The 12186-nt window shown below is 39.1% G+C and overlaps 1 long non-coding RNA gene across 3 annotated transcripts in view; it reads left to right on the top strand.

The window, feature by feature from the left end:
• Window positions 1–12186, top strand: part of LOC140689317 (uncharacterized) — an 86279-nt gene that overhangs the window by 70444 nt on the left and 3649 nt on the right. The gene's annotated exons all lie outside the window — the stretch shown is intronic.

Below are 12186 nucleotides of genomic sequence, written 5' to 3'. Positions count from 1 at the left end.
CCCCAGTACCTCCCTCCCCAGCTGTATCACGCTCTGTGTGGAGGGGAAAACAAAGAGGAGACATGGGTATGAATTATTCCTTGGGCAGAGCATCAACACTGCTTCCTGCACAATGTGTATCTGCCTGACATATTAAGTGCTTCATTAATGTTTGCTTAACAAATGATTAAATGAGTGGCTCTCCACTCTTCAAATTCCCAGAGCATATATACTACTCCAGACATGCCAGGAGCCAATAGTAAGTTGGCAAACTTGCATTTACCTTCCCAGGCAGCTCCAAATAGATCTTTCCCTTCTTTCCAGTGTCTCTTTCAATGCCCATCCTAGTTTTTTTTTGGAGGAAAGGAAGAAAGAAGGAAGGGAAAAATAGGAAGCAAACAAGATAAGAAGACAACACAGAGAGGAAGAGGAACATGCCTTTCCTAGAGCATTCATTTGCTGAATTCCTATCTTGTTTTAGGCACTCTGCTGACCTGCCAAGTGTTAGCTGTGTGAACTTGAGCAACTCTTCTAACTTGTCATGCCTTCTTGGGCTCAGTTTCCTCCTCTGAATAAATGTAAACAAAAATGCCTACCTAATTTTTGTGATAGTTAACTGAGATAATGTTAATAAAATACTTAGGAAATTGTATTTAGTTAATGGTGTCTTAGATATTATAATACCTAAGACAGCCTGTAGAAACCATCCTCCTCCTCCTCATCTTCCAAATGCAACATATAGTTTACTTTGCTCTTAACTTTTTTCCCTTTTGTCTTCAAATTCTAATTAAGCACCAAGTTCTTTGAAACATTTTAAAATGTGTCTTTTCTTCCTTTAATACTTAGACCAGGCCCTACTTATTCTCTCACTGTCTTTGCTGAAACACCTTCCCCCAACTTTCACCTGCACTTCCTCTCTCTTCCACAGACATGGTTTTCAAACTAGTTCCAAGGAGCCCTGAAATTAAAAGGGCTATCAGAGGAATCACAGTCCTAATTGAGTCTATTTTCAGCAATGGAATTCATGTAGGATCTAATTTGGGGGGAAGAAGAATAAGAAAAGGTATAAAAACCAGATTTCTATTTCTGGCCACAGAGGAATAACTGATATCAGACTCATTATTCCATCCTAAACAACTCTAAAACTGGACAAAATATATGCAGCACCTGGGGAATGAAGAGGATGACATTCTTGAGACAGTGGATCTTTGAGAGAACCTCAATATTCACCCTGGATTTCTCCTTGGTGTACATTCATGAAGATGGAGCTCAAGTAGAAAGAAATACTTCTGCTGACCTACTGAGGCAGATGGGAGTTGTGGGGAGTTGTACTGAGAGAAAAGAGCTATGAGGCGGGATGGCTACAGAAGTGTGCTTGGGATCCTCTCGGGCCCTTGGCCAAACAGCAGGGAGTGTAGGTGGGAGGTGGGACTGGACAAGGCTAACAGAGAGCAGATAGTGAGGGGCTCAGAGGAGATAGCAGGTATTGTTCTGAGTGAGAGACACTGGAGTTCTGGGGGACAGCATGATGAACACGTCAGACATACAGTGAGACCTCATGCTCTAGTGTAAAGGTCACAACCTAGAAATAAGGACAAACTGAAATAGACTCGCCCTAATAGAGCAAAAATCTAAACCTTGACAGTGTCACTAGGACTTACCAATAACTGCCGGCCCACAGGAACGAAAATCACCATGCTTTAGAGGAAGATAGCATAATCTAGTGTCCCTGCAGTGCATCCTTCACAATGTCCCAAATGCAATACAAAATTACTAGATATTTAAAAACACAGGAAAATAAATGTTAATGAAACACAATATATTAAACGTGGGGTGCAGCTGAAGTGAGTGTAAAGGGAAATTTGCTGTTTTATATGCTTATACTACAAAAGAAGAAAAGTTGAAAAAGCAATGACCTGTTTCCACCTTAAAGAGTCTGGGGATGGGGAGAAGTTAACGGATCAAAGACAATGTTCCTTCAGTAGACACAAGGGGAAATGAAAGACACATTCTTACAGGCTTATAAATCTTGCCCCTGTCAAATATGTATAAGGGTTCCAAAGAGATTTTTGTTTGAGAATGAGTGGTAATTCTAAAAAGCATGTGAAAAAAAAGCTACTTTAATGACTTTTTGGACTAACACTTTTTGAAAAATAGGTTCAAAAAGACACATGGCATTTTTAATTCCCATTGTGATTCAGAACCTTACTTGGAGAATATTTATGAATCATTTACTTATCTGTTACTTTTCAGGCATTTAATTCAGTTCTTATAATTTAGTATTTTAATTACATGAGATAAATTGGTACTTAAATGCGGAAAATAATTGTGATACTTTACATTAAGTTTCACTTAAACATACTGAGAGTACCTCAAAAATGTTATATGTATTTTTTCTCCACAATTCTTATAGAAATGTGTATTCATGGTCCTGAAACACAGAGGAGGGCTCACATAGCTTCCAGAGCTTGTATTGTTGGATGTGAGTAGTTAGAAGGGATAAGTGCTTATCACCATAATTTCCTGCAGTTAAAACAGGCTGATCCATTTCTTCCACAAATACAGGGACACAAAAGCCTGAAAACAAGTAAGAACTGATACGGAAGAAATGATTTTTGAGATTCAATCACAGAACAAATAAACAACATAGAACACACATGCTCATTATTTCCTAGAGGATATATACAACCATTTGAGTAGCCATCATTTAAAATGATGACTTCAATAATTATTACAATAACAAGCTAACTTACGTTCTTATAAAGCTTTATCATTTAAATTACGCTTTGACAAAAATCATGTTTTACCTTCATTAAGACTCTGTGAGATAGAACGTCTAAAATTCTCTTTTGAATAATAAAACTGCAGTTCAGGGAGGTGAAGAGATTTACCCAAGGCAGTTGAATTAATGTAAAAGACAGACCAGGATTAGAAGTGAGGTCACCTGACTCTAAATCCAGTGTCTTTGTCTACCATACAAGAGGGTTATTGCAGGCTGATTGGTTATCTTGAGTGGCTATTTGGAGGTAATTACTAAACCAGTTTTCTTTAGAAGAATTTCTTTCTTCCAAATTTCTTATTGACTGTAAGACAATTTGGGGGCTGAGTGCTCTCCTGGATATTAAATGTCTTGTTAGTCTCTTCTGTACTCCTCCTGATGCCGTACCAATGTAGAACCTACTCTGCTTTAAAATTCATCATCTCATTGAACCTCCATAAATCCTCTGTGAGGTTAGTGTGGCAAGGTATTTAATTCTCATTTACTAGAGGAAGAAATCGGAACAGAGAACGGGCTGGAGCAGTTGTCCCAATGATGGACAGTAAGTTAATGACAGAATCAAGACAATGGCTGTGCACTCCTTGCCCCGTCCTCAGGACCACAACTCAGTTTGGAATCTTACTGTTTCTGATGGTTGTTGAGTGAAATCTCTGTTCAGAGACTTTGCAGCCTACCCAACAGCCATCACAACGATCCATCCCAAATTAAAAATGTTCGATAGAAGAAAAGACTCAGAGAGTCGACCTCACAAAAAGTAGCAAATTCTCTATGGCCTAAGAAAGCTGAAAAAATTGACTAGGAGAAATATTTGTGATACAAAAAGCTAATAATCACAGGATAGAAAGAGCTCCCATAGATCAATCAGTAAACAAGAAAGAGCTGAACAGGAAAACAGGCACAACGGGAAGCCATGCGCTGAACAACAGACGCACACTCCCAAGGAATCAGGAAAAATGTCCAGCCTCACTAATTCATTAATAATCAGATCTGGGCAAAACTAAGCATACTACTATAACCCAATTCTGGCATGACTGAGCAAAACAGGCAACATTGGTGAGTACATAAACCTTCCTGAAGGAGCAGATTGGCAATATATACCAACATGAAATACGCGTTTCCGCTGACCCAGCCATTTTACCTAACTCATGAATTCATTCTTTCCTTTAATTAAAACTTATTTTTTGAGTGTTACGTGCCAATATCATATTAGATGTTGGAGACACAGGTGTGAGTTGAACAAAGTCCTTGCCTTTGTTTAGTGGTCTTTGCTAGTCAGGGAGAGGCCCAGTAAACAAGAAAATATATAATCCCTTAATGTTAGACAGTAATACTTGCTCCAGTTAAAACAAAGCAGTAAGAGGGAGAGCGGGAGCAGACATGTGTCACCGTAGATGATGAGGTCAGGAAGGACCGCTTTGAGGTGTTTGTGAGGGTGAGTCATGTAATTTTCTGAGATAAGAACTTTCCAAGTAGAGGGAAGAGCAACTGAAATGCACTTGGAATTCTTGCGGAAGAGCAGTGAGCCAGTGGGGCTGGAGGAGAGTAGTGCTTTGTTTGTATGAATACTTGCATAAATGCAGATAAAATACAGTTATGAAGATTTACACTTGATTGTAATTCCAAACTGTAAATGAATTACTGTATATGCAACAGTGGAATGGTATGTGGCTGCTGAAACATAATGAGGCAGATCGATGAGCATTAAGTAATGTGGAAGATGCTGCAGTGCCCATCGGAAAAAGGAAGAGGTTACAGGAAGAATCTATACAATGGGGCCAATCATATTAAAAGATAAACGTATATAACACTAAATTAAATATGTATTTGTATACCATAGAAATACAAATTATAAACTCAAAATACGATTGACCCTTGAACAAGATGGATATGAACTGTACAGGTCCACATATGCCTGGATTTTTTTCAATAAATATGTTCTACATTATTACATGATCTCCAGTTGGTTGAATCTGTGAATGTGGAACCATGGAGATGGACCCACAACCATGGATACAGAGGGCCAACTGTAAAGTCATGTGGGGATTTTTGACTGGAGGGGAGGTCAGCATCTCCAATCTCTGCATTGTTCATGGGTCAACTGTAATAATGAACTTCAGCCTTGGTTATAATTAAGAGGAACTGAATATTGCAAACTAACTAAAAAAATTTATAAAGGGGAATGGACTTGTAGCTATTGGTCCTTTAAGGAGACAAAATGCTGGTTATTCAACGTCATCCTAAAGCCTTAATTTCTACTCTTTCTGAGTAAAGAAACCCTCCCCCCTTTTCTCTTTGCCCCTTCAGTTTCAATAATTCACTAAATTGACTTACAGAACTAAGGAAAGTGCTATATATGATTACAGTTTCATTATAGCAAAACAAGAAACAAATCAAAAGCAGCCAAAGATGAGACACATGGGATACGAGGTCTGAGAGGGCCTCAAGTGAATTCAGATTCTGTATCCTCCCCCCATGGATGTCGCCCTCCAGGCATGTTGGTGTGTAACAGTATGTCCAGAGTTGTGTTAACCAGGGAAGCTCACCCACATTTCAGTGTCCAGTGGTTTTAGGGGGGTGTTTATTTTTATTGGGGTTTCTTTATGTAGGCATGACTGATTAAACCCTTGGCCATGAAGTTAAACTCCATCTTCGGCCCTTTCCTCTTTTCAGATAACAGGCTGATATCATGTGGCTCAAAGCCCCAACCCTCTTATAAATTTTGTTGTGGTAAAATTAATCAGTTTCTTCTTTGTGAATTACCTTTTTGCCTATTGTCTAAAAATTAATTTCCTATTCCAGTATCACAGAGGTATTTTTCGGCACACTTTTTCTACTACTTCTAAAGTCTTATATTTCAGTCACTGATCCAATTGGAATTATTTTTCGTTTGCTTTTCTGAGCCTCAGCATCCTCCTCTGCGAAATTAATGAGTTGGATTAATTCATCTTTAAGATTCTTTCCAGCTTTAAATTCAGTGATAAAAAATCTAGCTTTTACATATTCCTTCCATGTTGTAGGAATTATTCTGAGAACTTTACATTTATTACTTTATTTAAGTCCACTTTTTACTCTTTCACATTTTTCACTCTTTTTCAGGCACAGTGAGGTTGAACTCATGAGCTAATGTTAAACAGCTGCCAAGGGATGGAGGTCAATTTGAAGCCCGGAGATCTAGCTCCAAGATTTGCTCTTAACTGCTTCATTATATTCTTCCTCTAAACAATAACACTCTATGCTTCAACCTTCATCATAGTTTTTTTTCTCTCCTTCAGTTCTCAAGGGTTTGGCACATACTCAGATAGAGAAGAGTCTTAATGCAGCTTTGTTGAATTTAGTCGAAAATAAATCTTCCTGGCTGTTCTTGATGTTTATATCCTTGACGGGTGATCTCCAACTATGAAATCCAGCACCACATAGAATCAGTTCAGAAGGAAAGGTTGAGGATTCACATGTGGGGACTGTGCATCATGGTGACACAGCCAGCAGGTGACGTGCCTTTTCTTGTATCTCGGTTTGCTGTACAGGACTCTAACGTGCCTGCCTGGTGTCCGCCTGGCTAATTCGTCTGTGGGTGAGCTTTATTATTATCACCCTCTCCTTACCACTCAGACTGTGTGGCCTGTGGCAAACAGAGAGGTGATGTATGTAGCAAAAGCCCCAGGCTCTAGAAGAGCAACAAATGTCTAACAATGTGGGTTTTTAGTTCTCTTTCATCATCTTTAAATTTCCATCCCAAACTGAAATGGCCAGTGCCCTTGGCCCCAGAGAACTGTCTCCTTCCCCTGCGTTACATCTCCCCGCCCCCGGCAAGCGTAACAGGCCCTTCCCCTTTCTCTCTCTGATGAAGTCCCGCCAGAGGATGGCCTGAGGGGAGGTTGGGAGGGTGTGAGAAACAGGACCACTGACAGTAGTGCCACCTTCCATTTACCACGTGCTTTCTGTGTCTCCTACACTGAGCTAAGGGTGCACCTGCACGACCTCATCCAATCCCGCGACTCCCTGGGGTGAGGATTACTGTTCTCCTTTTACTGTGATAACACAGAGGCCAAGGAAGCACAGCCAGCCCGGAGCTAACCGCCTGCAGCTCCTGCGTAGGAAAGCGGGGATTTCTTCACGTCATGTCTATTAGACTTCCAAACCCATTTCTCTTTCTTTCTCAGGGTAATGCTGCCTAGTAGCCACCTCTCTGTAGTAGAACTTGTACATGCCTCAAGCTAGAAAGTAAAACAAAACAAAACAAAGCGCTGTATGTGTTTCAGAGCCAGCGGTAGGTATATTTGGGGGTGAGATGCTGTTTGTTGTTTGCCCTCTTTTACTAGAGCTTGGAAAGTCTCTGCTGAAGAAAGAACACGGGCTTTAGAATCAGAGAGGTACAGCTGGGGCAAGGCATTTCAACTTCCGAGCCTCAGTTTCCCCATCATAAGAAAAGGGGTGATGAGAGGTGGGACCAAAGATGGAATCCTACACACAGAGCATCTGGTGGACAAGACAGGAGGCTGGAGAGTAGCATGGTTAAGCACCAGTTGCCCAGAACTGGGCAGGTAAGATTCCAGTTCTGTTTACTAGCTGTGTGATGACCGTGGGCAGCTGCTTAACCTCTTTGTATCTCAGTTTTCTCTTCTGTAAATTGAGGGGAAATTATAACACAGACTTCACCGGGTGTCTGTGAGCAGAGAGCAGTGCCAGGCACAGAGGACCCACTGCAGGGGTGTTTGTCATTGTTGCAGCCAGTGCTCACCAATGGTGTCAGCCTTCTTTCCCCAGGTAGGGAACATCCAGAAGGCACTGTCTGACCCACCTGTTGGTCCCCAGGGTACTCTGGGCATACTGGAATCCCTCCTGGTCTCAGCAGTTGGTCCCACCTCCCAGCATTGGCTCCAACCCCATCTAGTTCTGGAGCTGATCCTCTCCAGTGACCTGAAAGGCTGCACAATTAACCCTTCCCTGCCCAGGTTGAATGTGAGCTCAACTACATAATTCTTAGCTCCTTGCTGGTCATTAACAGTTTAACGTGTTTGAGGAATATCTCTTAACCTTGTGCTTCATTAGAATGAGTGATTTTGTGAGGCGATAAACCAGCCTCACCTCTAATGGAACGAGATTCCAGCACTTTTTTTTTTTTAAAGAGCCTTACAAAGAAAGCTATTACAGGTTTGGAAAGATTGATTTTATTTAAAACCGAATATGTATGAAAGCAGGCAGAGTGGTTATGACATAAATTACTTTGATATATTGAGTGCAAAGGCAAATGCAATTTCTTTCCCCCTTTTAGCTTTCTGTGTTCAGCAGAGGAGTGGTGATTTATCTTTTTACCCATTTCAATCTGACGTAGGTTGCTTTTAACTTGAGGGGAGAAGGGACAGGTGGCTTGTGTTGGAGGGACTCATAGAAGGAGGACAGGGAAGAAAAAAGGAAAGAAAGAAAGAAGACCTTTCCTCCAATCTCTGGGCCCTCAAACTACACCATTCAGTTTGCCTCCTACCTCCCAACTCAGCCCACCCCCCTGCAGAAGAAAATAAAAAACAAATGGAAGAAACATCTCAAATGGAAATCGATACACAGTTTACTATGTAGTTATCTCAAGCTCAATTTTTGTGTAACAAGCTATAATTACATATAAGAAACATCAAATCCTCCTCGTTGAGAAACAGATAAAGAATATATTCTATAATAATCTAATTTTCATTTCTGTTTCCAACTTCTATGGATCCTCTTGGGGCTGTGTCTAGTTCTAATAAAGGAAAAATAGGCAGTAAAGGTTCATTTTCTGATGTCAGAGCTCTCACTACCCGTTACTCTTTTAAGAAAGTCATTAATCTTTGCGTACGTCAATACTAAACATTTTCTTTAAGGCTCTGCCTCTGGCACCGTGTTTCTGAAGGGATCTGCCTTGCTGGGATGCTCTGCACATTTTGACTTGCTGGCTTGATTCCTGAAAACAAAAACTTGACATTCTGGATTAAGTAAAGCTAAAGATATTTTACTGTTGAGGCTTCTCAGAGCTTTTAATATGCTACTGTGCATTGGAAATCTCTGAGAGTGATACAATGCACCACTTTCCAAATTTCTGATGAGGAATCTCAAAGTAATCGCATTCTGCTAAAGACTCTTGGGGAGATACTCATCTCTCCACAGGGTTTACCAAGCCTTTCCCAAGAGAACTTTGCTTGTTCATCTAAACTCATCTCCTCTCTGCCCCGCATCGTATCCTGAGTTAAGGCTGAACAGAATTCATCATCAGCCCTGAACATATTCTGCTTTTCTCCTCCGTGCTATCACACAGCACACACAGGTTTTTCTTCTTCAAAAGCCATTGCTCCTCCTTCTGCTTCTGGAAAGTTCTGACATCTTTTAGAACCCAGTTTTGTGGTCACCTCCTCACGGAAGCCTCCCCAGGCAGAGCGATGATGACTTCCTGGGATGCTAGTAGCACCTTCAGAGACAGACTAACACAGTCACATGTGTGACAGCTTAGGTGGGCATGGACTATTACTGCAATAGTAGAACGTTCCTGGGGAATTGAAACTTTGGTAAAGTAGTGTGTTAAACACAGAACAAAATCAAAAATCTTCTGTCAGGGAGAATACTTTCTGACTTTGGAAAGCATTTGGAAAGCCACCAAATTGAAAGGCATTTTGGAAAAATGATAGACGGCCAGTAAACTGTCCACAAAGGAGGTTGAGTGAGTTTCTCTGCTAAGGAGCTTTGTTTGGCTAGATGGAGTTTCTAGGTTTGGGGTGAGAGCTGAACTGCTCAATGGGAGGAGCTAGGAACTGTCTTCAAATCAACTGTCTCCATGCCTGTTCCTCCAAATGGAAGTTAAACATGGCCAATGTAGCCCAGCGTCCAATTATTGCCCATCAAGTACACCCTTCAGAAGGGGAGTGAGAGACTCCAGCATTTCTAGTACTTCCCATTGGCAGAAGCCAACTGGTGAAGGTGATGCAGTCTGCAGAGATGTAAGCTCTGAGGGTCCAGAGTAACACACACAGAAAGAGCAGAGGAAGTTTAAGGGGAGGGTGGTTAGAAAAGTGGACAAGGACCAACCTGCCTCTGTCAGAGTTTGTTTTAATTTCCATTTCTACAGCAACATATAAATATGTTTATTAAACTATTTCCTCCCCAACATAATATGTTTTCAAAATATTGAATCTTTTCCTATCTGATTAGATGGTAGATGCGACGCTATACATTTAATAGTTAATGATATATTTGCCAATGTTTTAAGACCTATTTATACTTTCCTTCTTTGAACATCAGTAATTTTACATCCTTTGCCCATATATTGGAGTGACTTTTTTTTCTTCTTGATTTTCAGTGCTCTTTATATATTAAAGGAACTGACCTTTTATTTCTGTGCTTAATTATACACTTTAAAAAAAAAGTTTATCTTTTTCTTTTTGCATTGTGTGTGTTTTTCCCCCTGTGCAGAATTGTTTTTGTGTTGTCAAATTTATCACACTTTTAGGGAGTATGGATTTTATGCCATATTTATGCCTTCTGTATGTTGAGATTTTATATGCATATTTCTTTCTAGTAATTATATAATTAAAAAATAAGTGTTTGAATCATCTAAAATTTATTTAGGTATAAGGATTGAGATATTCTACTCCAAATCACTACCATTTTTCCTAATATCATTTATTGAATAATCACTTTTTATTTCCTGACTTGTAATTTCATTTTTATCAAATGCCAAATTCTGACATTTTAAAATTTAATTTGGACTTTATACTCCCCCCCTTATCCTGACTGTCTGTTCATGCACCAGTATCACTCTGCTTTAATGATGCAACCATGATGAGGCAGGAAAGGTCTTACCTGACCTATAATTTATTTATGCATTTTTTACTATTATTTCATAAACTTATGTGCTCTACTTCAAATTAATTATGAAGCTGACAAGATATTCTTCTGTTCTTAGAAAAACGAGGAAGAAAAAGAGGAGGTAAGGGAAACATTCAGATTCTTTTTCACTTACATGATTTTCAGTATTATAGAGGAGTCTTTTAATTTTTTTCAGATATTCTTCATAGCTTTGATTTTATTAATTACCACCTAATATAATTAAGAAAAGAAATGAGATTTTTGAGAATCAGTACTTCTGTCAACAATTACTGACATATGCATTCACTCCAGGATTGGATTATGATCTATTTTTAGAAATTCAGATTTTCAGATCCCTAATACTAGAATAGAACCTAATTTTCCACTCTCATAGAGTTGGGATTCAAATACCAGTTTTGTGCTTAATAGTTGAGTAATCTCTGGCAAAGAGTTTTTGACTTCCTCTGCATCTTTTCTTAATAAAATAAAGATGATATATAATTAATAAGGATTATCATGTGTTATAAAATTAAGTTCAAGTCTCAGACTCAGCCTTTAGTTGTCTTTGACCTTGATCAAGTTCCTTAAATTCCCTCAATATATTTCTTCATCAATAAAATTGTATATAACACTTTGGAATAATAAATTTCTTAGAAGTTGGCTATAAAGAATTAATATGTGTAGGTGCTCTTTCTAATATACTGTGCCCAATTTATGATAATGTTAATAGACCTGGTTACTGAGGAAGGAAGGAAAGGGAGGTGGGAGAAGAGAGGTAGGGGAGGTATTTTGTTTTAGGAAAGCAATGTTTTTAGAAGGCACATTGAACAGTTGCTCCCTTTACCCCCAGCCATCTAACATAGTAGACCAGTTTTGTTCTGATGCACAGGTAATACATTACTTGATTTAACTCAGTTCCATCTTCAATCTTATTAAACTACATAGCACAACAAAGCCAACTCAAAGAAAGGTTAACTGAGGCCTTTGGATTGATTGAACATGTTTGTCAATGGTGTTGTCCCTCCCACGTACAATGGGTTTTCATTAGAATTTTGCTGTCTGCCTTGGAATGGTTGAAAACATTCACATGATGGATTAATCAATTTCCAAGCTAATGCATTCACATGTGGTAATGACTTGCTCAAACGTCTCCCTGGCTGTCTGAATGGGCCTTAAGGAATTAAGTAGGACAGTGGAGGAACCCAACTTTCAATTAAGAAAGAATGTTGCAGAGTTATTTTCTAACCTAGAAAATGAACCAAGGCTGATAATTTTCTTTTTCTTTTCATGATGTATAAAATGTTTTTTTAAAAAAGCTAAGCCTATTAAAAAAATCATTTACATTTTCCAAATTGTAGTGCTATTGGATGCATCATTAAGTATAAATGGGTTGCAATAGAAACACATTAATTAGTATAAAAACAGCAAAAACAAAAAACCCTTATATGATTTCAAGTTCATTTGGCTTCCCTCAAAAGGATAGAAAGAAATATATTTATATATTTACATACAACTAGGAACAGCTAAATCATTTGTCTGTAGAGAATGCAGAAGGAGGATATAGAGAAAGAACCAACCAGAGTGATCATGTCCATAAACCA

This window comes from Vicugna pacos, chromosome 25, assembly GCF_048564905.1.
Source record: "Vicugna pacos chromosome 25, VicPac4, whole genome shotgun sequence".
NCBI classification, from domain to species: Eukaryota; Metazoa; Chordata; class Mammalia; order Artiodactyla; family Camelidae; genus Vicugna; species Vicugna pacos.
Note: the sequence above shows the minus strand (reverse complement) of the source record. Positions and strands in the feature narration are given on the sequence as shown.